The sequence below is a fragment of the Erpetoichthys calabaricus genome, chromosome 4 (genome assembly GCF_900747795.2).
Source record: "Erpetoichthys calabaricus chromosome 4, fErpCal1.3, whole genome shotgun sequence".
Taxonomy (NCBI): Eukaryota; Metazoa; Chordata; class Cladistia; order Polypteriformes; family Polypteridae; genus Erpetoichthys; species Erpetoichthys calabaricus.
The window spans coordinates 157,156,916-157,183,116 of NC_041397.2; the positions used below are offsets into that span (position 1 = coordinate 157,156,916).

The 26,201-nt window shown below is 41.0% G+C and overlaps 1 protein-coding gene across 2 annotated transcripts in view; it reads left to right on the forward strand.

The window, feature by feature from the left end:
• Positions 1-26,201, forward strand: part of LOC114650330 (solute carrier family 46 member 3) — a 215,030-nt gene that overhangs the window by 16,648 nt on the left and 172,181 nt on the right. The gene's annotated exons all lie outside the window — the stretch shown is intronic.

Consider the following 26,201-nt stretch of genomic DNA (forward strand, 5'->3'; position numbering starts at 1 on the left):
TACAACTTATTTTAGTAAAGTGTTCTTCACTGAGTGCCGGCTCGGACTGCTGTGAACACATGTAAATTATACTACTTACAGAATTAGTATTGTAATAAGAGAACAGACAATTATAAAGGGTCTGTTGCACATCGAAGGCAAACCCTGTATATTGAAATAGTGCAAAAGGTGCAAATTATTTGGGACTTTGTTGCAAGTTCATGGAGTCTGTTCAAGATGGCTACACTTCTGGTTTTGATGGTTCCTATGTCCAGGTGGAGTGACCCCAGAAATGACATCCTGGTTGGAGGCATGTCAGTCTTCTTTTCTGCAGAGAGGAGAGGAGAAATAGTTATTGTTTGGCCCTGTCATGTGTTTAATACAGTTAACCAGGCCCATAAGTTGTTCCCCGAAGCGCACGCATTGCACTTGCCTATAAAGAGTTTTTTTAAAAACCGATATTAACATAAATAGAACCAACAATATCTGCCCATTAATTGTTGAACTATGGCTAGTTCACATGGAGGAAATAAAGATACCAATAAGAAACAGAATAGAGAAGGGTTAGTAACAGTTTACAAATATTATCGTGTTACTTATTTATGTAACTCTAATCAGGCTATGCTAGACTAAAGTAGTGAGTCTTCAGCCTGGATTTAAATGTTGAGACTGAAGGGGCATCTCTAATCTGTTCGCTAATACAATCCCATAGCTTAGAGGCCCTGTAACTAAAAGCTCAGATTCCCACTGTTTTATTAATCCTTGGAATATTAACATAGACTAGCATCTTGAGATCTTGATGTGTGTTCTGGTTTGTAAGTAATAAATTCAGATAAGCAAGCTGGGCCTTGGCCATCTAAGGCTTTCTTTGGTAAAACGAGAATTTTGAAATCGGCCCTAAGCTTTAACTTGGAGCAAATGCAAGGACTTGAGAATTGGAGGTATGTGTTTGTACTTTATGGTTCATATAATAACTCTTGCAGCAGCTTTTTGAATTGCCTGAAAGTTACATAAAGAGCAATTTGAATGAGCAGTGACTAATTTTGTAATAGATAACAACCAGTAATTTGTATATTATGAAAACATCTTAATCTTCCAACATTTTTAAGATTGAAAAAAACATGTTTTGGATAGTTTTTTGTGCATGTTTTAAACAACATGCTTGTGTCAAAGATGATGCCTAAATTACATGGTGATTCATTAAAACCAATGATGATTCCAGTGGAGTTAAAAAAGTGACAATGTTGATGCTGTCAGCTAGTGCTGAGAGGTATATCGGTTCGTAACGAAAACCGTTTTTTATTTTTGTTATGATATGGATTTTTCATATAGCGCAACACGATTTAAATAGCCTAAACAAGGTTTGGAACGTGGCGCAGCAGGAAACTGTTTAAGGGGGGACCTTTTTCACTGCTACACCGCTAAACACGCATGCAATGGAGTACATGCGTTAGTGGAGGTATTGAGCGGTGAAATGGACAGAACATTCTGAAACTGAAGCTGTAGCAGACGATAAAGTTGAACATGATGACACAGAAGAACTTTTGCCGAAAAATGAAGCCGTGTCTGTTGTCTGGAGATACTTTGGTTTTAAAAGGTCGGATGAGTACCAAACAACTATTTACTGCAAATGCTGTCGAGCTAAAGTTGCTGCCAGAGGCAGTAACACGAGCAATTTGCTGCATCACGTTAGCCACAAACATGGACACAGGCTTCACACAGCCATAGGTATGTAATAGTTATTAAAATAATAAACTGTTTTAAGTAATGGTAGTAAAAACATACCATTGTAATAAGAAATGTACAATGAATGTGTGTATAATCAGTTTTCTGTTATCTCTATTGTCACGTAGTACAAGTAGTCCCCTACTTTTATGAAGGTTTAACTTAGATTTTTTGAAGTTACAATGTCTAAAGCGAGACGATAATTTTATATAAAATTGTGTAAAATATACATTTTTCAAGTTGGTGATGCAAGCAAACGTTTTTATGGGCCGAGAGATGCAGTACGATACCTTGCTGGAAACTCCCACGTTGAGATTCCTCAGTCTAGCTAGCGATCGATAGAGATCAGTGATCTTGTTGGTACAGCGCTTTTCGATATGCTTTTGCTAGAAGGAAAGTTAGCTTTGTTGATTTGACCTCGATTCCCTGTGAGTGCATGAGTTAGCAAAGAGCAAATTGCTTCTAAAAAGAGATGTGGAGAGATACCTAAGTGAATGCTCAAAGCAAAATAATCCGTGGATGACTTTTTGCGTATTATCGCTGAATCGGACTCTGACTTGTCCAACTCCGATTTTGGTGCAAGTGATCTGGAGATGGAAATGGAAAATGAAAATGAGTTATCGGGATCAGCTGATCGTGGTGCTGAACACATTCCTGTAGCTGATGCCAATGGAAATGTTCGCCTGGGATGACCGACACTTACAATGACACAAGGTACAAACCATATTGCGTCTCACTGCAACGGTCACCCCTGCGCACCAGTCTCAAAAAGACAGCCAGGCAGCCAGTCCACCATGCATTCTTGCTGGCCTAGCTTGTAGCAAGGTCCATATTAATGCAATTTGCCTTAATGATGGTTCAGTTGGTAAAGATGTTATCACCAAGTTGCACTATTATTTTTTTTATTGTTAATATTTATTAGTTTAAATATTATGCAGTTTAATGATGGTAAAGTTGTTTAAGAAGTCAGTTTAACGTGTCCATGGACAGTGATTGTTAACATTAACAAAGTATAGTTGGTTTACAAAAATATTTACTATTTATTCCTTTTCTAAGACATGTTCAGTGCAATACAACTTTTGACAAGCACCTCTGGATATTTACTAAGTTTAAATGCCTCTTTGGATGGTTGAAAATCTGTTGTAAAAATTTATTTGTTCAATAAAAAGGTTCTATATTTTGACTGCAACTGTCATGCAATGTGATTCCTTCACTTCATTAGTGCCACCCACTTGAAAATGATCACTTTATGGCACCTTTGTAAACCTGTATTAATACTTGTGTGGACATTAAAATGTTTTTTTGTACAATGTACAATTCTCCTGACAGTGGAATAGGTTATTCTTTGCTACTGTAGTAATTGCAGTGGAAAATGTGGTTAGCATCCACTCATGCAGGGGAAAAAAATTCCGTTGAATACCATGAAACCGGTATAATTTTGAAAAACACCATGATATAGAATTTTGGTTATACTGCCTAGCACTACTATCCGCATTATTCCAACCAATACATAACATTTCTGTTTTTGCTGTATTCAGACAAAGTAGTAGTACTCATCCATCTACTACTTTAACTCACAGACAAAACTAATTAACTCTTTTAGGGCTAATTTTTTTTTTGTTTCTTTTCTCCAAGGGCTGAATATTTTTCCAAAAACTAACATTTTTTAAAAAAGAACACAAAGCAATTGTTTAACATATCAAATCAACAAAAAATATTTACTTTTGACAAATGTTACTGTCTTGCATATTGTATGAGCCTGCATACTCTATGATTTCACATACATATCACATACATTTTACACAGCAAAGTCTGATCTCGCTCAAAGCAGCCAATTTCAGTCATTGCCACATTGCACTCCTTACAATATGTGTTGCTTTGGTGCCTATTTTTCAATTGTCTGTTGCTGCACTTTCTCACATATATTGTTAGTGTGTACTGTAGAGAGACAAGTCACCCATTTGCCATCGTGCCATGCCACTGCCACCAAGTTTTCTGCCTGCATGAAAACCGTATTGTCACCTCTTTTCATCTTCTGAAACTTTATGAACTTTATGTATGGCATTATAGCCTGGCTCACCCCATGGGATGTGCTTCTGTTTATTACAGAAGTGAATAAAACTTTGCAGCAGCACGTACCTAAGCCACCAGGGGACAAAACACGTTTGGACCAATGCTCCCTGAAGTTATATCACCAGTTCTGTCCCATCTCTATTTGTAATGCCACAGCGCGCTTCATCTCGTCTTTCGATGTGAGTTTCCACTTTGAAAAACGAGAATGCGATGCAAATGCAGCCCGCGATTCAAAAAAAATCTCTGCCTACCTGTTTGTCTCGTCTGACAGTAGCTGAAAAGCAGCATCAGGACAGAGCAGCCTGAAGTACAGCAGCTGGTGATCTGTTGTGTCCAACAGCAAGCCATGCCGTCTTGTAAACTCCGGTAGCCAGATCGGCTCTCAACGGATCAATGTCTGTGTATTTATCCCATGCGAACCTTGCCGTAGATGCATCGGCTGCGCGAAGGCACTCAACTGGCAGCAGATCTGCTGGCGCGGCATCGGCTGGTGTTTGATCAGCTGATGCCTGCTTCTCACTCTCTTGCTCGATCTCCTGATCACTGCCAATAAAATCCGATTCTGAAAAATCAAGAGTCCGACTCCGCGATAATGCGCAAAACATCGTCTGCCGAGTGTTTTCTTTTCTGCACTTGCTTCGCTGCCTTTTCACATGTCGGTGCCATCTTGCCATTGTTTACATTTCGCAACTCACGCACACGCAATGTTTATTTGCCGAGTCAATGAGTCTAGCATTCCTCCAAGCACAGAGGGAATGCCTGTGACGTGACAGTGAGATTTGTCGCCATTAACAGCTGATTGTCGCCCCCTATCCCTGGATGTCGACTTTTGTCGACATTAGCCTTCAACCCCTCCTGTCGACAAAAGTCGACATCCGCCCTAAAAGAGTTAAGGGCAGCAATGGAGAAATGCCATTTAGTTTAAAAGAAAGGTATAATTGGGTGTCATCTGCCTACGAGTGCTATGTTTTCTAATGATGCTTCCAAATTGAAGCATGTAAAGTGAAAATGGTAAAGGCCCCAATACTGTTCCTTGTGAGATATATTTAACTTCAGAGTACAATGATGGAGTAGTCTGCTCATTTCTGCAAATATTGGCATTAATTTGATTAAAAAGAACTAAACCAGGCAAGCACAGTGCTTGCAAGCCCAATGAAAATTTCCAGCTTGTTATAAGTTATAAAAATACTCATAGAATGGTCAATGTTATCAAACACTGCACTTAAATCTAACAGCATAATTACTGTTGAATTTCCTTCATCAGAGGATATTTTAGATTGTCATTTACAACACAGGTTAATACAGTTAGCATTAACTTGTAGAAAAGTCCCATCTTTTATGTCGGTCAAATGTTATAGATATGCCCAGGTGTGTTTCTATTTGGTTGCCTGACTAAATACTCCACCAGTCACCTTCATTTTGAAAGATCCCTGCTTGTGGGCAAGGAGATTGCATCGGAATGTGATTACCATGACATGCTCCCCTGAATGGTAGCCGTTATTTGGCTGAGGCTGAGCCTTAGCCATGTGTTCACACGTAAGTGGGCATACCTTTTGAAATTGCTTACATAGTTGCACAACCTGTTTTGAGAATGATAGATATGTGGCTGCATTTGGTATCCTAGCCTTCATGCACCATGTCAAAAATGCTGCCCAGCTGCCGCCCAAAGGAAGAAGAAGCCAGTCGACACATGTGGCACCCCCACCTTTTGACCACCTTTCTTGCATTTGTATTAACATCTGGTTAACATGGTCTACCAGCCCATCGGTCTGAGGGTGGAAGACCAACATTTTCAAATGCTTGATCCAGAGGAGCTTGGCAGTCTACCTGAACCTGAACAGTCGTGGCCAAACGTTTTAAGAATGACACAAGTATTGGTTTTCACAGTTTGCTCACTCACAATTTTGCCTAAGAACACAGCCATGAATAAAGAATGGTACCAAAACATCCTCCAAGAGCTACTTCTCCCAACCATCTGAGAACAGTTTGGTGACTAACAATACCTTTTCCAGCATGATAGAGCATGGTGCCATAAGGCAAAATTGCTAAGTGGCTTGGGGAACAAAAAATAGGAATTTTGGGTTCATGGCCAGGAAACTCCGCAGACCTTAATCCCATTGTGATCTTGTGGTCAAAAACTCACTAATTCTGACAAACTGTAAGCATTGATTATGCAAGAATGGGCTGCCATCAGTCAGGATTTGTCCCAGAAGTTGATTGACAACATACCAGGGTGAATTGCAAAAGCCTTGATAAAGGGCCAACACTGCAAATATTGACTCTTTGCATAAACATAATGTAATTGTCAATAAAAGCCTTTGAAGCTTATGAAATGCTTGTAATTATACTTCAGTATACCATAGAAACATCTGACAAAAAGATCTAAAAACACTGAAGCAGCAAACTTTTGTGAAAAACCAATACTTGTGTCATTCTCAAAACTTTTGGCCACGACTGTAAACAGGGGACCCTTGATCCGTGTGGATCTTTTTAGGGATCCATAAACAAGGTGAAAACCCATTCTAGCCTGCCGGGAGATGGTCCCACTGTTTGCAACTCACAGTGAGATGGCTTCAGGATTGGCATAGAGATCCAGCACCAGGATAGATTTGTGCCCCTTGCAACAAGATTCAAGCAGCCCCCCATAACAGGTGGCAATAATAAATTGGTCTCAGGCTCCATGAAGAGGATTACTTGTATTCTGCTTTGTAGGATGTATTTACTCCTTTGTTTTTCTACAAGGTTTTTTGGGAGTTTTTTTTCTTGTGTTCATAGAGTCGAGGCAGGCAGGCGGGTGTGCGTGAGTTTAGGCTGTCAACCAGGGTCAAAATCAAAAATCTCTGCCACACATTAAAATTCAAACTTTGCATTGTATTTTGATATTTATGAATGCCAGTACTTGTTTACTTAAATGATAGGTAGGTAACTACTTGATGGATATACCAGTATTTTAGAGTTGTGGTTTCTGTCCTGGGTATGATGTTAAACTGCATCCGGCCCTGCAGTCCTCCAACTTGTAGGAAAATCATGGTGGGGTTGGTGGCAGGGTTGACACTCCAGCCACCTTTTTTTTTTTTTTAAATCGCACAACTCTGAGAAGAAAGGACTCCTTTTTGCTCTCTGTGGGAGTAGCTGTGCTGCAGCCGCCCGTAGGAAGGTTTCTCACATTATGAAGGGGATGGGTGGGGGAAACCCTCAGGAGCCCCATCCCCAGGAGAGTCAAAACCATCAGAGAGCCAATGGGGTCAGGCCTGTCAGGGATCATAACTGTTGTGGTGCTGAGGCATTGCCCGCTGCATGGCAGCACTCGGGTCCCATTTTGAGGTGGCCCATCAGGGTAGGTGCATGGAACGTCTTGTCTATCTGGCATGATGATCGTTTTCCTCTGCTGTTGGAGGAGCTGCATAAACTCCACATTTCAGTAGTGGCGCTCTCTGAGGTGGGTACACTTATTATTGGTCTGGTCGCTCTGATGGCTGTTATACTCCAGGAGTAGCTGTTGTTGTAGCAGGTCAGCTTCTTCCGATGGTGTCCGATGTCGCTCCTTTCAATGAGCGTATTATGAGACTGATTATGGCACCCTGTGGGTGCCTTGTCTGTTGTCTCGGTGTATGCTCCGACCGCGTTGACTGATGCCTCAGTGTAGAGGAGACATTTTATTCAGAACTTCGCTCGGTGCTTGATGGGCGCCTCCGAGGTGACACTCCTGTGGTCATGGGTGACTTCATTGCAACCACTGGTACTGACAGGGCTGGCTACGAAGTTTGTCTTGGTACCCATAGGTCTGGTGACTGGTGAAAGTGGTGCCATGTTCATTTACTTTGCAAAAGGTCAGAGGCTGTGAATTGCTGGATCCTGGTTCCAGCACCCTGAGCTACATCATTGGACTTGGTACTCAAATACTGGTGGTGGTGTGAAGTAGATCAATCACATCCTCGTGGGCAGATGCTGGAGTCTGTTACAAAACTGCAGGGTCTACAGAATTGCCCAGTTTGTGAATTCTGACCACAGATTACTTGTTGCTACTCTGAAAATCCAGCTTAACACCTACTAGGAAAATGAAGCTGGACCTGGCCAGTCTCCAAGATTGGGCAGTTTCTGACGAGTTTGCATGCATTTTGTGTGAAGAACTTGCGGATTTGGGTGTGACTGCCTATCCTAAAGTGATGTGGGAGACCTTCCGTGACAAGACCCTGAAGGTTGCTGAGGGTTGTGTTGGTTTTACTGGTGTTCCCAGAAGAAGGTGTTTCATTTTGCAGGGCACCCTGAATATCAAGAGGAATCGCAGTGCACGGATTGACTAAGAAGAACGGCTCTGAGGGCAGACATGGAGGTGTATATTAGAGGAATCTGTGAGCAAGTGACACACCATCTATAGTCTAGTGACCCACGTCCTGATTTGACGAATCGAAGCATTACGCACATTCGAATCTGTTCCTCAGAGAATCAGTCAGAGCAGCTGATGGAATGTCCTTATGGATGGCACTGCAGTTGTGACCTGCTGGGCTGGCTACTTTGAGCAGCTATTTAAAGCTGATCCTCCGGCTAGGATGTTGGATATCTCTGGGTCCACATTTCTTGAGGCCGACCCTCCAGTTAACCCCTTAACCGCCCTCTGCCGGATATATCCGGCACCGTTGTTTTATTGCTAACGCCATACTGCCGGAATTATCCGGCACATTTGCCTGTGGTTATATGAATGCCTGGCAAGTAGTATAACTGACGGTTTGGCGTGGGTATTATTACTACGTTGTATTTCGACAAGTCTGTGGTTGTTTTGGCCGGTCATGTGACGTGATTCGCATGTAACAGCTGTGAATATGGCGAAACGTAAACTGACTTCAAGTGAGGCTTTGCAGGCGATTTTGGACAGTTCTGATCATGATTGTAGCAGTTCTGAAGAAGATTTTAGCGACAGTGATGAGCAGCAACGTGCGCTGCATGATACTGTGAATGAAGACGCATCGGATGACGGCGCTGAGTGGGTGTATCCCCAGCATCTCAGCTGGGCTGCTGCCCGTGGTGAACTACCTTTTCTGCATTCGTTTGAGGGAACGTGTGGCTTTATTGTTGATGTAAACAATTACACTGCTGAGCAGTTTTATGAGCTGTTTGTGTCACCTGATTTGATTAGACATTTTGTTCATCAGACAAATCTGTATGCAGCACAGTTTATTGAGAAAAATCCCAATTTACCTCCACATTCCCGTGTTCGTGCTTGGTTTGACACTGATGAAAACGAAATGAAAAAATTCATTGGGATTTTGATGTTGATGGGAATAATCAGAAAACCAGATATTGAGATGTACTGGTCTACAGATCCTATGTATGCAACACCTATTTTTGCAGCTGTCATGACACGTAACCGATTCTCTTTGCTGCTGAAATTCTTTCATTTGAATGACAACAGAAACGAGCCAGATAAGAAAGATCCAAACCGCGACCACTTGTTCAAGCTACGTCCTTTGATTGATCATTTATTTGAAGCATTTCAGTTGCCCTACATGCCAGGACCGTCAGTTGCAGTTGATGAAAGTTTATTGTCGTGGAAGGGCCGCTTACAGTTTCGACAGTATCTACCATTGAAAAGGGCACGGTTTGGTATCAAGATGTTTTGCTTAGCTGAGAATTCAGGTTACATTTATAGATTTCGTGTATACACTGGCAACTTGCACAACATTTAGTGTTCAATACTGCTTGAATAAATGTAAAAAATGTAAAAAAAATGTAAAAAAGTAAAAAAACGAAAATTGTTCAGATTTCGCCTGGCGTGGGGAATATTTAGGGAGTTGGCGGTTAAAGGGTTAACCAACTAATCTCGCTGAGATTGCACAGGTGGTGAACCAGCTGAGGGTATGGTAGGCTGCAGGGATCTGTGGTATCTGGGATGAATTTCTCCAGGCTGGTGGTAAGGCTGTCCTCCTGGCATTGCAAGCAATCTTTGCTTCGATTAGAGAGACTGGCGTCATCCCAACTGACTGGAAAACAGGACTTGGGAAGGGTGTGCGCCTGGATTGCTGCAACTACAGGGGAATAACACCGCTCTTGGTGCCGGGGTGAGATCCTTCCAAGGATCATCCTCAATAGGATCCTTGATCACTTGCTCACCTAGCAGCGACTGGAGCAGTCTGGTTTAATGCCTAACAAGTCTACCATCAACCACATCCTGGCACTAAGGATTCTCATGGAGCGCAAACACGATATCGGCAGTTTCTTTGTAGCCTTTATCGTAAAGCATTTGGCTTGGTTGATCAAGTTGCTCTGCTGGACATTCTGATACTTTGTGAGATCCCCTCAAAGTTGCTGAATATCATGGCTGGCCTGTACACTGGTACAGTGAGTGCTGTGCAGAGAGAAGGCAGAACCTCTGCGTTTTTTCCCCAGTTGATTCTGGGGTTCATCAGGGGTGTATTCTTGTTCCTACTCTGTTCAGTGCTTGCATGGACTGGGTGTTGGGCAAGATTGTGGGGTCCAGCGGCTGTGGGGCATCTGTTGGAGAAGAAACATTCACTGATCTTGACTTTGCTGATAATGCTATGATCTTTGTGGAGTCAATGGTGGCTCTGATTGAGGCTCTCGAGAGACTGAGTGAGGAGTCTTGAGTTTCTGGGCTTACAAGTGTCCTGGATAAAAACCAAGAGCCAGGCCTTCGATCACCTCTTAGGCACAGTCATCAGCAGCGTGTCTGTCTGCGGAGAGAGTGTCGACCTTGTCGAAAGGTTTACTTACCTTGGCAGCAACATTAATGTCTCTGGTGACTCTTCCTATGAAGTCAGTAGGTGGATTGGGAGAGCGGGGGGGTGGGGGGGGGGTCATGATGTCGCTGGAAAAGGGTGTGTGGTGCTCTCAATATCTATGCAAAAGGACGAAGGTCCAAGTCTTTAGAGTCCTGGAGCTTCCTGTCTTGCTATAGGGTTGCGAGACATGGACGCAATCCAGTGACCTGAGACGAAGACTGGACTCCTTTGGTACTGTGTCTCTTCGAGGAATCCTTCGGTACCGCGGGTTTGACTTGGTGTTGAATGAGCGGTTGCTCATGGAGTCCCGAATGGGGTACATTACCTGCATTCTGAGGGAGCATCAGTTACAGCACCATGGACATGTGGTGCGATTTTTTTTTTTTTTTTTTTTTTTTTTTTTTTTTTTTTTTTTTTTTAATTTTTTTTTTTTTTTCCCCCTGAGGGTGATCCGGCCCACGGGATCCTTATTTCTGAGGACCCGAGTGTCTGCACCAGGCCAATTGGACGCCAACGTAACACTTGGCTGAGGCAGATAGAGGGTAATTTCCGGAGGGTGGGATTGGACTGTGTGTCTGCCAGGCGGGTTTCCAAACAGGATCCCGAGCTGTTTATTGTGTGGTGGGTGTGGCAACACGTTGTACCAGTGTATGCTCTCCAACCTGACCTGATCTGACTGACTGTTTCTGTTACAATATAAAATTCTATTACAGGAAAAGACACAATATTGTCAGTCAGTCATTTTCCAACCCACTATATCCTAACACAGAGTCAGGGGGGTCTGCTGGAGCCAATCCCAGCCAACACAGGGAGCAAGGCAGGAACAAACCCCTGGCAGGGCGCCAGCCCACCGCAGGGCACACACTAGGGACAATAGGATTGCCAATGCACCTAACCTGCATGTCTTTGGACTGTGGGAGGAAACCGGAGCACCCACAGTAAACCCATGCAGACACTGGGAGAACATGCAAACTTCACGCAGGGAGGACCCGGGAAGTGAACCCAGGTCTCCTTACTGCGAGGCAGCAGCACTACTGCTGTGCCACTGTTCTTCCCCGCACAATATTGTTTGCTTCAATAATGGAGATACTTCAATTAAAAGCCATTGAATACCATTTGCCATGGTATTGAGTATTGTAAAATATATTCATTGGTATTAATATTGAATACAAATCCTGTTATCATGACATTCCCTAGTTGAGAGCAGGACTTTAGGATCCTCCAGTTCTCAACTTGATATTATTTTGGAGAAATTAGTTGGATGCAGTTGGTTTTCTTTGTCAGGCTGAACAGCCTGTTAACAATATATCAAATGTTCTATATGAACTTAAACAACAATTTTTTTTATTTATCATTCAGACCATACAACAAGAAGTGCACAGCTGAACAAAGTGTAAGTTTCTTCAGGCACAATTTGCAAACATAAAGACAAGTTCACGTTCTACAACAACAGACAAACTTAATAGACCATATAAACAGACAAATATGTATAGTCCAATAGAGAAACTGAGATGGAAAAAATGCACGTTTATATATGAATTTCAAATTTTAAGGGATATTAATGTGACAAAATATAACCTGACATTGGTGAATTGGTGAAAAGTACTCAAGTGACGAAAAGTGTACAGAAATAACCACATTTTAGGGGATACGAGATTCTGAATTTGTGTGTTCAGACAGTGCATGTGTGTATTCTGGATTCAACAGTCCTAATAGTATGTTGTGTGAGTCTGACAGTCTTGCACTACATACTGCAGTAGAGTTTGGCAGAGGGCAAAAGATTGAACAGTCCAATGGGCTGGCTGAGGGGGAGGTCTCTCTCTTGGTGGTTCTTCTAAGGCAGTGTGACAAGTACATATCTTGTATAGATGGGGAGGGTGGGTCTGATGATTTTCTCAGTCATCCTCACCATTTCCTGAAGGGAATTCTGATCCAAAACATGGTAGCTGCCATATCAAACGGAGAGGCTGCTGGTTAAAATGCTCTCTATAGTGTCTCTATTAAATATTGAGGACTAAAGAGGGGAGGTTTACTCTCCTTATCTGTTGCAGAAAGTTAAGGCATTACTGTGCCTTCTTGATAAGGAAGAGGTGGTGTTTGTAGTTTCTATCTCATAATCATCCGTGTTGTGCTTTTCCTGACTACACGGTGTTACCATGAACTATAAGTAGAGTATGTGCCAGGTGCTTCCTCTTGAAGTCCATAATCTCCATCTTGTTGACATTCATTGACACGCTGTTATCGCACCAGACAAGGAGTTGGTTCACTTCCTCTCTGTAGGCTGAGTCATCGTCGTTGCTGATGAGGCCCACCACTGTTGTGTCATAAAAATGAACAGAGGGCTCAAAGCACAGCCCTGGGGGACTCCTGTGTTCATGGTAATGGTCTTTGAGATGTTTTTCCTAACGCATACTGTCCAGGGTCTGTCAGTGAGGAAGTCCAATAGTTGCATAATAGGGTGTTGATGCTTAGTGGGTCGAATTTTTTTACCAAGTGCTGGAGGTAAACTGTATTAAAAGCGGAGCTAAAGTCAATAAAGAGAAGTTGCACATAACTGTTCTTATTCTACAGTTTGGCCAGGGTCAGGTAGAGTCCTGCCAATATGGCATCATTAGTGAAGCAATTAGGGTGGTGCGCAAACTGAAATGGGTCAAATGTTGCAGGAAGTCTGGATGTTATAATGCCCTCGACCAACCTTTCAAAGCACTTAATGATGATGGGAGTGAGGGCTATAGGGCGATAATCATTGAGCGTTGATGCTGGTGACTTCTTTGGCCAACTGTATGAAAATAGTGGCCTTGAAGCACGGAGGGTCTTTATGCTGGAATAAGCATTACAGAGAGATGGTCTGAATTTCCAAGATGAGGGTGGGGGTGCTAAAATGAATGTTTAATGTGTTTTCTCGCCTGGTTGCAAAGTCCACATGTTGGTAATAATGTGGTAAAACTGTTCTCCAGTCAGCCTGGTTCAAGTTTCCAGTGATAATATGGGCACAGTCTAGATTGGTATTTTGCATTGCACTGATTGGCTGATACTGTGTGAATAGTGTGTCCTTTGTGTTTGCACTTTTGGGGTGGGGGTCGAGAGGTATGTAGCTGGGATGCTAATAGCTGTAGGGGGCAGCGCAGTGGGTAGCGCTACTGCCTCGCAGTTGGGAAACCTGGGGACCTGGGTTCGCTTCCCGGGTCCTCTGTGCGTGGAGTTTGCATGTTCTCCCCGTGTCTGTGTGGATTTCCTCCGGGCGCTCCGGTTTCCTCCCACAGCCCAAAGACATGCAAGTTAGGTGGATTGGCAATTCTAAATTGGCCCTAGTGTGTGCTTGGTGTGTGGGTGTTTGTGTGTGTGTCCTGCGGTGGGTTGGCACCCTGCCCGGGATTGGTTCCTGCCCTGTGTTGGCTGGGATTGGATCCAGCAGACCCCTGTGACCCTGTGTTCGGATTCAGGGGGTTGGAAAATGAATGGATGGATGGATGCTAATAGCTGTAAATTTTCTTGGCAAGTAGAATGATTGGTTGGCATTTTAGCATCAGGAGCTCTATTTCTTCTGAACAGTGACTTCAGAATTTCACTGTTAGTATACCAATTGTTGTTAATGTACGATACATACACCTCCTCCCTGTGACTTACCGTTAAGAGCAGGGGTGTCGATCTCTGGGTCTGGAGGGCCACAGTGGCTGTAGGTTTTCATTCTAACCATTTACCTAATCGGTGACCAGTTCACTGCTAATTAAATTCTTTTTCCCTTCGTTTTAATAGCCCTGTTTTTAAGGATTCAGTGCTCTGAATTGATTCTTTTCTTCATTAAATGATAGTCAAACGGAAATGAGACATGAAATAAGCCAACAGATGACCAGCTAAATTGGGGCTTCAAACTCCTGCCAATTTCACTCCAATCACTTTCTTAATGAGAAGCCAATTCTTGCAGTTAATTAAACTCATTATTTAATTCCTTGGCTTGGTGCTCCTCTCATTCTGCCACAGCAGATATTTCCAAAACTGATTTTCTGTTTTTTCTAAGAACACGGCCAAAATGTTTTGGTGACCTGGGAGATGAACCTTATTGAGACCTTCACCTTTCTTTATTTTCAGATATTGTGTGATGGGCACAGGTGAGCTGGTCATTTGGTGGCTTGTTTTGTGTCTCACTATTATTTGGCTGCTAATTAAGGAAAAAGAAATGACAAAGGGGCCTGAGTCAAGTTAATTTAAGGCAAAAAGTTATTTAGCAGCAAAAACGGGTCACTAATTAAGAAGATGGTTAGAATGAAAACCTGCAGCCACTGTGGCCCACCAAGACCAGAGTTCGACAACTGTGGTTAAGAGCATGGCTCCTTTCCACATGGAGAGTTTTTCATTCATGTGGATGGCCTATTGGGAATTGTAGAATTTAGCCATATCTCTGTGAAATTGAGGGCACAACAGTTTCCCACCTAGTGTTGGGTAGTTATATCAAGTCTCAAATAGTCCATTTTATTTTCGAGTGAGCAGATGTTAGACAACAGAATAGATGGAAGTGCAGGTTTGTAGGGGTTAGTCTTTAGCTTGGTGCTGATACCTGCTTGAGAGCTGCATTTGTGTGGTCTTTCACACAGTTTGTGTCACATCCAGCTGCAGTGGATGATGAGAGAAGAATCCACTGCCGCTCTGACATCTGGGTCTCGCTGAGGTAAAATTCCCAGTTTACTGAGTTTTGATTTCTAAAGCCAGTAATCCGCAGGGTAAATTTTTAAGTCTGATGCATAAAGTCTGAGGAAAGTACGTTGATTATTGATACATCAAGATATTATTAGGATTTCACTACGTCCAAGTGGTATGGGTGAAATCCAGCTGGGTGTAGCTGAAGTTTTGGAGGCAGATGTGTTCTCTGACATTGATATATTCTTTTTATTTATTTATTTTTTTAGGGACTAATCCCACAGTGATTCTCCTTAATAGAAGTTAAGTTCCTATTTTTGTCATCCATAGCCAAAATCCATCTAAATACAATATTTATTGCCCAGTCAGCATCTTTGACGTTTCATTTTAACAGTTCAGACATCTTTCCCGAAATTCATAGTAGTATTACAGATCTCGGCTCCTCCAGTTTATTCCATATACCTTACTCATTGTCATGTTGACATTGACAGTTTAAAATTTCCCTGTCTCTATCCAACTCCAAAGTGCACTTCTTTTTACTTGCTTTCATTTTGTGTATGATTTAGCCATAGTAATAAAGATTTCCGATTAACAGTCACGAGAATTCATGCTATTTGAACAGGTGTTTTTCTAGAAGAAAGGAATCACAATCTTTTTCCATTAATTTTATTAGAATTTTGTGAAGATTTTTAAACCAATTATTGTGTATTTTGAATGCTGAAGTAAAGGGAGATACTATAGGGAAATTAGGGAATTGGCCTGTGATGTACTTCTGTAGTGCACAAGTGTCGGAACCAGGTCAAACCCAATTGATTAGTGTTGCCATTAATGACAGATCTCAAAATCTTGTTCCAAACACAATTTTCTGGTTTTTCTTTTAACCTTTAGCTGGTTGCTAACTTGTTATACTTGAGCTCTGGAAACACTTGTTTATTTCTCTTGCTCTTGCAAAGCTTTCAAGCCTAACATTGTGCATTTCAATTAAATATTTTGACAATATGATGAGCGACATTGACTCATATTGCATTCCTCTGCTATTGAAATTTTCAGAACTACCATTTGTGAAATTACACCTTCCCATTTAATTACATGCAGTAGACAGTGTGGTGTTGTGGCAAAGTGGAATTTCTTTAAACCAGTGGTTCAGTAATTTTTACTACAACCAACTTTTTTTTTTTTTTTTTTAATTGAACTCCTATCTTAAGCAAGCTGATATTATCCAGGTCTAGTGTTTTGGAGTTAATGTAAAAGTTTATTTTATTCATTTAATTTTTATACTTGGTTTTAAAGATTTTCATCATGATTTTCATTCTGTTTTTCTGGTGTATTAGTTATTCAGTCCTTCATTTGCTAAAAAAGCATGTTAGTAGCTGTGTCCTAAAGCATTTGTAGCCTTTCAACATTTAGTGATTACCACAGTGTCTGCTCTGCTTGTTAATTGTCATTGTTAATTGAGGTAAGTGTTTAAAGTTAAAGCAAAAATACAGATACTTCTAAATATCTAAATCTATTGTGCTGTTCTTATTACAAAAAAAAGAGAAAAAAGACCAGCTAATTAAATAGACCAATTAGCAGATAAATGACTCGTGGATCATGAAAGTGGTTGGAACAAAAAACATGCAGCAATATGGGGTTCCAGGACTGAGTCTTAGAAACCCTACTTTAAACCGTAAGGTTGCTAACTCAGTTTCTTCCTGCGGATCACTGTGCATCCCTAAGCGTGTCACTAAACTTGCCTGTGCTCTACTACACTAAATATTTAATAATAATTTTTGGGAGAAATGCTAAATTGCTGTTGACTTGCTGATTGATCCACACACAATATTGTAGGCTAGCTGGAATGTGAAAAAAAATAGTGTTAAGTGTGGAATTTCATTGAATCAAATACAACAAGACTAATAGTTGCTTTTTCACAATGCCAAAGTATTTTTTTTTTTTTTTTTTTTTTTTTTTTTGCACAGTGCTATCTCAGAATGCACCTTCAGCTGACTTCTTGGAAGGGCGTTGATGCAAAATTTCCCAGAGCACATGCATACATTATAGGCTCTGCCAGGAAAGCCAGCAAATTACTTAACATGCAAACTATAGTGTATAGGATGCACTGCATTTTAATACCTATTTCTTCCTGATATCTGTATCGGAGCAGTATTTCTGAGGTTTTCTTTAACTTTGGAAATTATCCAGCCTTTCGTTTTAATTGGTATAATAATGTTACACAGTTGATTCAGGACTTTCTTTTAAATAATTCAGACTGTTAATTCTTTAAGTGCCATGGTTGCTGAAGGCTTGCATTGTGTTTTTAAATTGTTATTTCTTCTGTGCATGTCATGCTGTGTCCTTCCTTGACTTTTCCTAAATAGCTGCAAATGTCAATGTAGTTGTAACTCAAGTTTCTACTTAAAGTGATTTAATAACATTTTTCTTTGTTTTTCTACATAAAAATAGAAATGTCATGGCTGGAATTTTTGTATTTGATACCAATACCAGTGAAAATTCCACATAATAGATGCTTCTGTTTTTGCCATGGTATCAAAAAAAAAAAAAAAAGTCTCATTTGCCAGAATATAAAATCTGATAAAAACAACAACTTTAAAATACTGGTATATCCATTAAGTAGTTACCCAAATACAATTTAAGTATTCTGGCATTGGCATTCATAATTATCAAAATACAATGCAAAGCTTAAATTTTAGTGTATGATGATCATGGGGATTCTCCCATTGTAACAAAGTGCTTAGCTTGTGTGCAAATCCAGTTCCTCAACATTCCTATCAAATACATGATTCTTGTTTCACTACATTGCATCAAATTTTGAGTTTATACTAAAGAATATTATCTTTAAAAACCAAACAAATTACACAAATTTAGCATTTGCATAATTGAGCTTAACATTTGATTTTTCTACAGAGGAGCGGATGCTGGCGACACCTGCTGTTGCCGCTCCTCCATATTAACAACACTTTTCGTAAAATTCGCCTTAATCCTGCCCTTTTTTATGCTTGTTTTATTTCTTTATTGTACATATAGTTCGTGGATGCAGCTGACTCGGATTTGTATGGATTTGGATTAATTTTTACGGACTTTATGTATTTTACCTTGACTGGGAACAACTGAATCTGTGGATCACAGGACGAGACCTATGAACATTTCTTTGTACCTGGCCATCTAGGTGCCTGGGATGATCTGTTTCCTTGATTATAGTTGCTATGCTGGTCTGCTCGTGATTCATTTTATTGTGCTTTTTGACTAAGAACTGATCTGATGTTCACACCCACCTGGCTTGTGGCTCTGGGGTGATCACGCCTATAATACCCAGCGTTACTTGTTTGTGGTTGTATGTTGGAACCTCCAAATCCTGCTACCTCCTCCTGCTATGCTTTCTGCTGCTTTGCTATTGCCGCTCATCTGTGCCACCGCACCTGCCCGTCTCGCCGGCTCCACTGTGCTGTGCTGCTTCTCCACAGCTATGAGAGTATTGCTCAGTATCATGCTAAAATACTCTTGTGACAAACTCCTTCATGTTAAACAGTTTGTCCAGAGCAAATGGTCTGACTGGAATATCCTAAAAGACACCGGTATTTTGCAGCATCTGATATATGTACATCGCGGGTCAGGTCACCGCCACAGCTGGGCTGCAAATGAAAAGATCACAGGCAGCATTTGCTCAGGATTACGCCGTCCTACTCATGGCCCTGGAAATAGAAGTGTCAGTGTGCTAAATTTACAGTATATGAAAATAAACTCCAGTCACGGCTCTGTTCAAAAGTAAATCTCATCAACTAATATTGCATTGTTCAATTCGAGATCTCTTAATGACAAAGCATTGGTGCTGTCAGAATGCATCATTAACACCAAACTTGATATGCTGTGTTTAACGGAGACTTGGCAAAAACCAAATGAATTTATATCTCACGGAGGTGACACCACCTGGTTACACTTTCCTCACAGAGCCTTGTAGCTCAAGACAAGGCGGAGGACTTGCAGTAATTGTCAGAGTGGAGTTAAACATCAAAAGGATCCCAATTGATTGTCCATTGTCTTTCGAGTGTCTGGCTCTTAAACTAATAATGGAATCCGGTCCTGTCTTACTCATTGTTCTTTATCGTCCTCCAAAGTACAATGCATCCTCATCTGATCTGACTGAACTATTAACCCACTTAAGTTCCTTTTCCCATAGAGTCATTCTTCTTGGTGATTTCAACATCCATATTGACATTCCCACATCTAAACTGAGAAATGAATTCCTATCCTTACTGGACTGTTTTGACTTGACACGACGTTGATTTTCCTACCCACTCTGGTGGTCATATATTAGTCCAGATGTACAGATCAGATCCATCTGTTGCCAACACTTGCAGCACTGATTTGGGACTCTCTGACCATAAAGCAGTACTTTTCACTGTCTCATTACCTCTCCCTCCTCTTACCTGTAAACGAACAAATTTCTTATAGAAACCTTAAAAATATCTGTTCCTCTATCCTTTCTGGATCCATTTCTGATCTTTTACTGTCTTCACCTATTCCATCAACGCTAGATAGTCTTGTTGACCACTATAACACAGCCCGTCATTCAGCATTAGATAAAACCGCTCCTTTAAAACATAAGGAGGTTTCCTTTAAGCGTTCAGCTCCTTGGTATAATTCAGAATTGCGATCTATGAAGCAGCTGGCCAATGCCTTGAGAGAATGTCACGTAAGTCTGGCCTCGCCGTGCACATCTAGGCTTTCTCTGACCACCAAAGAGCTTGCAGAGAAGCACTAACTGCTGCCAAGAACACCCATTATGGCAGAATAATAGAAAGTGGCCATGATAACCCAAGGGTTTTGTTCTCTGTAGTTAATAGACTACTCCAACCTGCATCTGGCCCAACTACCACTTCTTCTGAAGTGTGTGAGAAATTCCTCCACTTTTTTTCCGTAACAAAATTTTAAGATCTAACATAAATATATCATCTGTTTATATCTTTCCCTGTTTTTCCACTCCATCCAGCTCCTTCTGTAAGTTCTCACCAGTCACATCTGCTTTTGTTAATGACCTGCTTTGTAAGATGAGGCCGACTACTTGTGTACTGGACCCCAGCCCACACTACTTAAATCCTGTCTTCATGCCATAATCCTGATTATTACAACAATAATAAACTCATCCTTTGACATTGGCTTTGTGCTGCTCACTTTTAAAACCGCTTCTGTAACCCCAATGTTAAAGTCTGGTCTTGATGCTGACAATCTTAAACATTTCCGGCCTATTTCCCACTTATCTTTTCTGTCAAAAGTTCTTGAGCGTGTTGTAGCTTCCCAACTCACCAACTACTTAACTTCTAATAATTTGATGAAACATTTTCAGTCTGCTTTCAGAGCACAGCACAGCTGTAGAACTGCTCTGCTACGGGTAACCAATAATTTGCTTATGGCAGCGGCCTCTGGACAAACCAGCATATTAATTCTGTTAGACCTCATTTGACACTGTCAGACATGACATTCTACTGTCCAGAATGGAGAACATGCTTGGTATCTCTGGCACTGACCTCCAATGGTTCAAGTCTTATCTGACTGATAGGCAACAGTTTGTTAGTCCAGCACAGTAGGTCCAGCACAGCTTCAGTCATACAAGCAGTTCTACAGGGCTCCGTCCTCGGTTCTCTGCTTTTCTGTATTTATATGCTTCCCCTTGGCCATATTATTATTCGTAGCTTTGGACTGGGTTATCATTTTTATGCAGACGATACTCAACTCTATTTCAGTGTTAAAAGTGGAACTTCATCAGAGCTTTCTCATCTCACAACTTGCCTCAGTGAACTCTTTAAATTTAAATTGCAACAAAACTGAACTCCTGCAAATTGGGACTAAAGTGGAACTTTAAAATGAACTCCTTCCCTGTCAATCTTGGTGGTGATCTCATTAGACCTGCCTCTACTGCAAAGAATCTTGGTGTCATTTTTGATTCCTCCCTTTCTTATTCCGCCCACATAAATCACATTAAGAAACATTCTTACTTTCACCTCTGTAACATATCATGTGTTCGCTCCTTCCTCTCCTTTTCTAATGTGGAGAAACTTGTCCATGCTTTTATCACATCCTGCATCGATTATTGTAATTCCCTACTGGCAGGTGCCCCTTGTAATCTTATATCACAGCTCCAGCTTATTCAAAACTCGGCTGCAAGAGTCCTTACATGGACCAGCAGCAGCGAGCACATAACACCCATCCTGCTTCGCCTTCACTGGCTCCCTGTGTCTTGCAGAAATGAATATAAAATTCTACTAATAACCTACAAAGCCTTAAACGACCTTGCGCCAAACTGCATCAGTGACCTCCTCCATCACTATGTGCCTGTCCGCCTACTAAGGTCCTCTGATTCTGGCAATCTTGTTGTATCCCAAACTAATCTACACTCCATGGGTGACAGGGCCTTCAGCTGTATAGCTCCCAGACTCTGGAATGACCTACCAAAATTAATTAGATCAGCTGACTCCATGAATTCTTTTAAAAAAACAACTAAAAATTCATCTGTTCAGGAAGGCTTTTAGCTGTACCTGACTTTATTACCCTTCTTTCAGTTTACCTCTATGTCAAGATGCTTATGTAACCTGTGTGTGTGTTTTCTAGACCATCAATTACGTTGTCTTTTAGGCTTTTCACTGAATTTACTATCTTACTCTTCATTTATTTATTTATCTGGTTTAGTACAATACTGTATACCCTGCCGTTCTTTCTTAAACTCTGTGAACTGTCTTGAGCATGGGAAAGGTGCAATATAAATAAAATTTATTATTATTATTAACAATAAAGTATACCATTTGCCCTTCCTGCTATCTGGTGTAATTGCAATGTTTTCTGCTTCGAAGCACTCAATTTTTATTTTGGTACTAGTTGTGTTACCTGGCTTCTCCCAGGAAATTTTGTTAGACAATGGGTGTCTGTTTTATTACCATCAGTTAAGTGTTTTTCAGTATACAATATATGTAGGCTTTTTTTTTTTTTTTTCTGTACCCTGCCAAAGGGTAATATTATTGGCAGGCAGTATTTTGTAGTGATTAAAGCTTTGGACTGGAAACCTTGAAGTTGTGGGTTCAAATCCTACTAGTGATGCTGTTACTATGAGCAAGTAACTGTGGTAAAGTGCGGTCCACAGCTGGTTGGCACTTTAATCGTCGGACTCATGTCTTCAGGTGGGGGTGTGGTAGCATGTCACGTTCCTGTTTTTAAAAGGGAAGCAAGAGTGTGAGCGAGGAGAGAACAGAGGTTAAAGGGAGAGACTAAGGCAGGAGGCAGAAGGAGCCAGGGCGAGCAAGTTGAAGAGAGGTGACTCTAAAGATAGAAAGCAGGCAACTGGGAAGTAAGCCCCTAGGGAAGAGTGTGTGGCTGACACATGGGGGGGTTTGGGGGATGGTCGAATTGGTCACTTGGGCTGAGCAGAAACAAGGAGTGGGAGTGACCGGAAAAGACTGGGAAGGCATCAGGGGTTGAGGAGACTTGGGAGGAGAGCTTCAATGTGAGCACCATGGCCGTTGGGACCAAAGCCTAGGTCCAGAGAAGGGAGCCTTACTGTAACCATGGGACGGCAGTGACCTGGACCTGCAGAAGGTCAGCTGCATCTGTCAGTAGAGTGACTCCTCTGCTGCAAGGCACATATGGAATAGGCAGGGGAGCCGCCAGTTGGTTTTAACCTTGTTTTAGGTACTTTATTTATTCTGATTTTAACCTCCACAGAGTCACCTTCTTTTTATTGGATAGTTATTATTGATGAAGCAGTGCACTTTTTGAACACTTGCTTTTGTCTTTTATTTATTTTTTAATAAAAGCACTTATACTTTTCCTCTTCCCCTTGCTTGGTGTGTTTGTTCTCATCAGTTCAGCTCATCCCAGACATGACTATCAATGGTGACTGGTTCTAGAGCAGGGGTGGGCACGGTCATTCCTGGAGGACCACAGTAGATACAGGTTTTTGTTCCAACCTAATTGCTTAATAAGAAGCACTAATTCCTTCAAGTAACACTTTTCTGCTTCATTTTATTTGTCTCGCTTGTTATGATTTTGACCCCTTATTGCTTATTTTTATCTTAAACTGCTGTATTCTCAGTTTTTAATTGCTCCTTAATAGCAATAAGATACAAATCACAAAAGAAACCAGCATTTCCCCCATTTAACTTGTTTTCATTCACACCTGTGTATACTTATTGTGCACTATTTGGCTTAATTAAGTAATTGGAAGGAAAGTGAAGAGAAAAAAGTGAAGGACTGACAATGTTAGACTTCAAATCATTTGGATGGCATCCTTAGAAAGGGAAAAAATCTAGGATATGAGAATGACCTGACATGCCAGAGTTAAACTACTAACAAGTCATGAAATTAAATTATTGGCAAGGATTTTTTACTAATTAAGCAACAGGGTTGGAACAAAAACCTGCAGCCACTGCGGCCCCCCAGGACTGATTTTGCCCACCCCTGTTCTAGAGTCTCCCAAAAACGAAGAGTGAGTAAGGAGCCGACCCGCACTGTTAGTCACTCTACCTGTCTGTGCTCCAGTTGGAGGGTAGGGAAAACAAAAGAAATGTAAATAATTGCATTGCAGATGTTGTAAGTCGCTTTGGGTAAAGGCATCAGTCAAATAAAAAGTAGTAGTAATAATAATATTAGGTCACTGGAGCTGCTTACTCTTGAACATGATCTAATACAGGAATGTTTACCTCATGAACAACTGTATATAGCAATTCCTGCCATTTTTTTCTAATTTTCCTAGAGACCTGGCTTTTGTTGATAGTCCATTACAAAACAATTTTACAGGAAAGTTTATTGTTTTGAATTGAAATGTGTAATCTGTAGAAATGTTGTGAAATTTGAGTATACTAGCAAAATACTCGCGCTTCACAGCGGAGAAGTAGTGTGTTAAAGAGGTTATGTAAACATATATCTACATATACATACATACATACATAGTGCGTTGTAACACGGGCTGTGATTGTTACATAGGAGGGAGATGACAAATCACAGCTTCCCGCTTTCTAATTGGGCCTGTGATTGGTGCTTCAACTGATGCCCAGATCCCACAGTATCTCCCCTTAGGAGAGGCGTTAGGCAAGTGTAATTGAATAGCGGTGCTGCAAGTTTAGCTTTACACCTGTTTTTAAGGCTTATTGACTGAAAGGGGCTTTCGTGAAAAAAGTTAGGGCTTTGCTACAGGATACACCCTCCACAAGTTAAGGAAGTAAAAAGCAAAGGTATATATTTCTATTTTATTTAAACCTTTTAAGTTTGTATGCGGGCGGTATGGTGGCGCAGTGAAAGGTGCCAGATAGGAGACCCGGGTTTGCTTCCCTACGTGGAGTTTGAATGTTCTCCCCGTGTCTGTCTGGGTTTCCTCCAGGTACTCTGGTTTCCTCCCACAGTCCAAAGACATGCAGGTTAGGTGCATTGGCGATTCTAAATTGTCCCTGGTGTGTGGGTGTGTGCGCCCTGCGGTGGGCTGGCACCTTGCCCGGGGTTTGTTTCCTGCCTTGTGCCCTGTGTTGGCAGGGATTGGCTCCTGTATTTAGGATATAGCGGGTTGGATAATGGATGGATGGACATTTGTATGCATAGCCCCATTTGCCCGTTTTTTGTTTTTTTTTCTTTCTTCAGTAATATTTCAGCAAACCTGGAGCTTGTCAGTTCAAATCCTGGTACTGACACCACTGTGTGACCCTGAGGAAGTCACTTCACCTGCCTGTGCTGCAAAAAAGAAAAGTAATGTAACAAATTGTACCTCAGATGCTGCAAGTTTCTGGAATAAAGGCATAAGTCAAATAGATAAATATGTATTATACACATAGGAACTATTCATTTATTTTCAGTTAAGTCATCTGCAGCAAATCTTTATAAATAACTGTTTCTTCTTCATTGAGGTTTTCTCTTGGAGAGCTTTTTTCATTTCATTGAAAATGAAAGCAGCAGCTGCCAAAATATGTAGCTTTCTTATTAATTTTTCAACATTGTGTAAAATAACTTTATATAAAGTAACATAAAAGGTTTAAATACTGGTTATCATTTTACACTAAAATATTACTAAAGAGATACAAAAAAAGTAAAATGCATATGTTATTTAATCTCCTTAAAGAAAAAGATTACTGAAGAAAGAAAAAATAAACTAAAACAGCCAAATGGGGCTATGCATACGAACTTAAAAGGTTTAAAAAAAACCAGAAATATATACCTTTTATTTTTACTTCCTTAACTTCTGGAGGGTGTATCCTGTAGCAAATCCCTAACTTTTTTCGTGAAAGCCCGTTTCAGTCAATAAGTCTTAAAAACAGGTGTAAAGATATTGACAATAAGCTATGCAAACCCACCAAGACATGATATCGTTTAAATCAAGGCGCGAGTCGAAAAACACCATCCCATACTATTAGTTAACGATTAACACATTTGTATATGTATTGTAAGCATACAATACAACTGATAATATGTTGCGCTTATTTATCTGGTGTACCGACATTTTTGCGCGTTTTTAACGGCTGAAATCCAATGTGGTTTGTGCCCTTCAGAATGAAAAGAGTTTGCATTTACCTTTTTAATAAAAGGCGAGCTTTTAAGCCTGAGAAATCACCCCGTAAATGCACACGTTTAATTGCACATGTGTTAATATGTATGCTTACACACTGTTTCTTCTTCATTGAGGTTTCCTCTAGCATGTAGATTGGGGTAATTACATTCACGGCATTCGTAGTGTGAATCACAATCTGATTGTATGGGTGGTTACCTACCAGGTAACACTTATGGTTGGCCAGCAAGTCAGCTAACATCAGCCACGGTGCCTTCAGTTGTGAGAAGCAGATCATAGAATGGTTGAAAATAGTTTACTGTCAAATAATGCAGAGTACGCGACACATGTTTCGCCCTAATTCTTGGCTCATCAGGTGTTAGGCAAGTGTCATTGAATAGCGGCGGCGCTGCAAGTTTAGTTTCTTTTCAATGAAGTCAGGCGCGCTTTGCAGCGGCGAAGTTCTGCTTTTAAATTTTTATTAAGAAGAAAAGAAAACCTTTTTAAACTGAGGGAAAATATACCAGTAACAATTT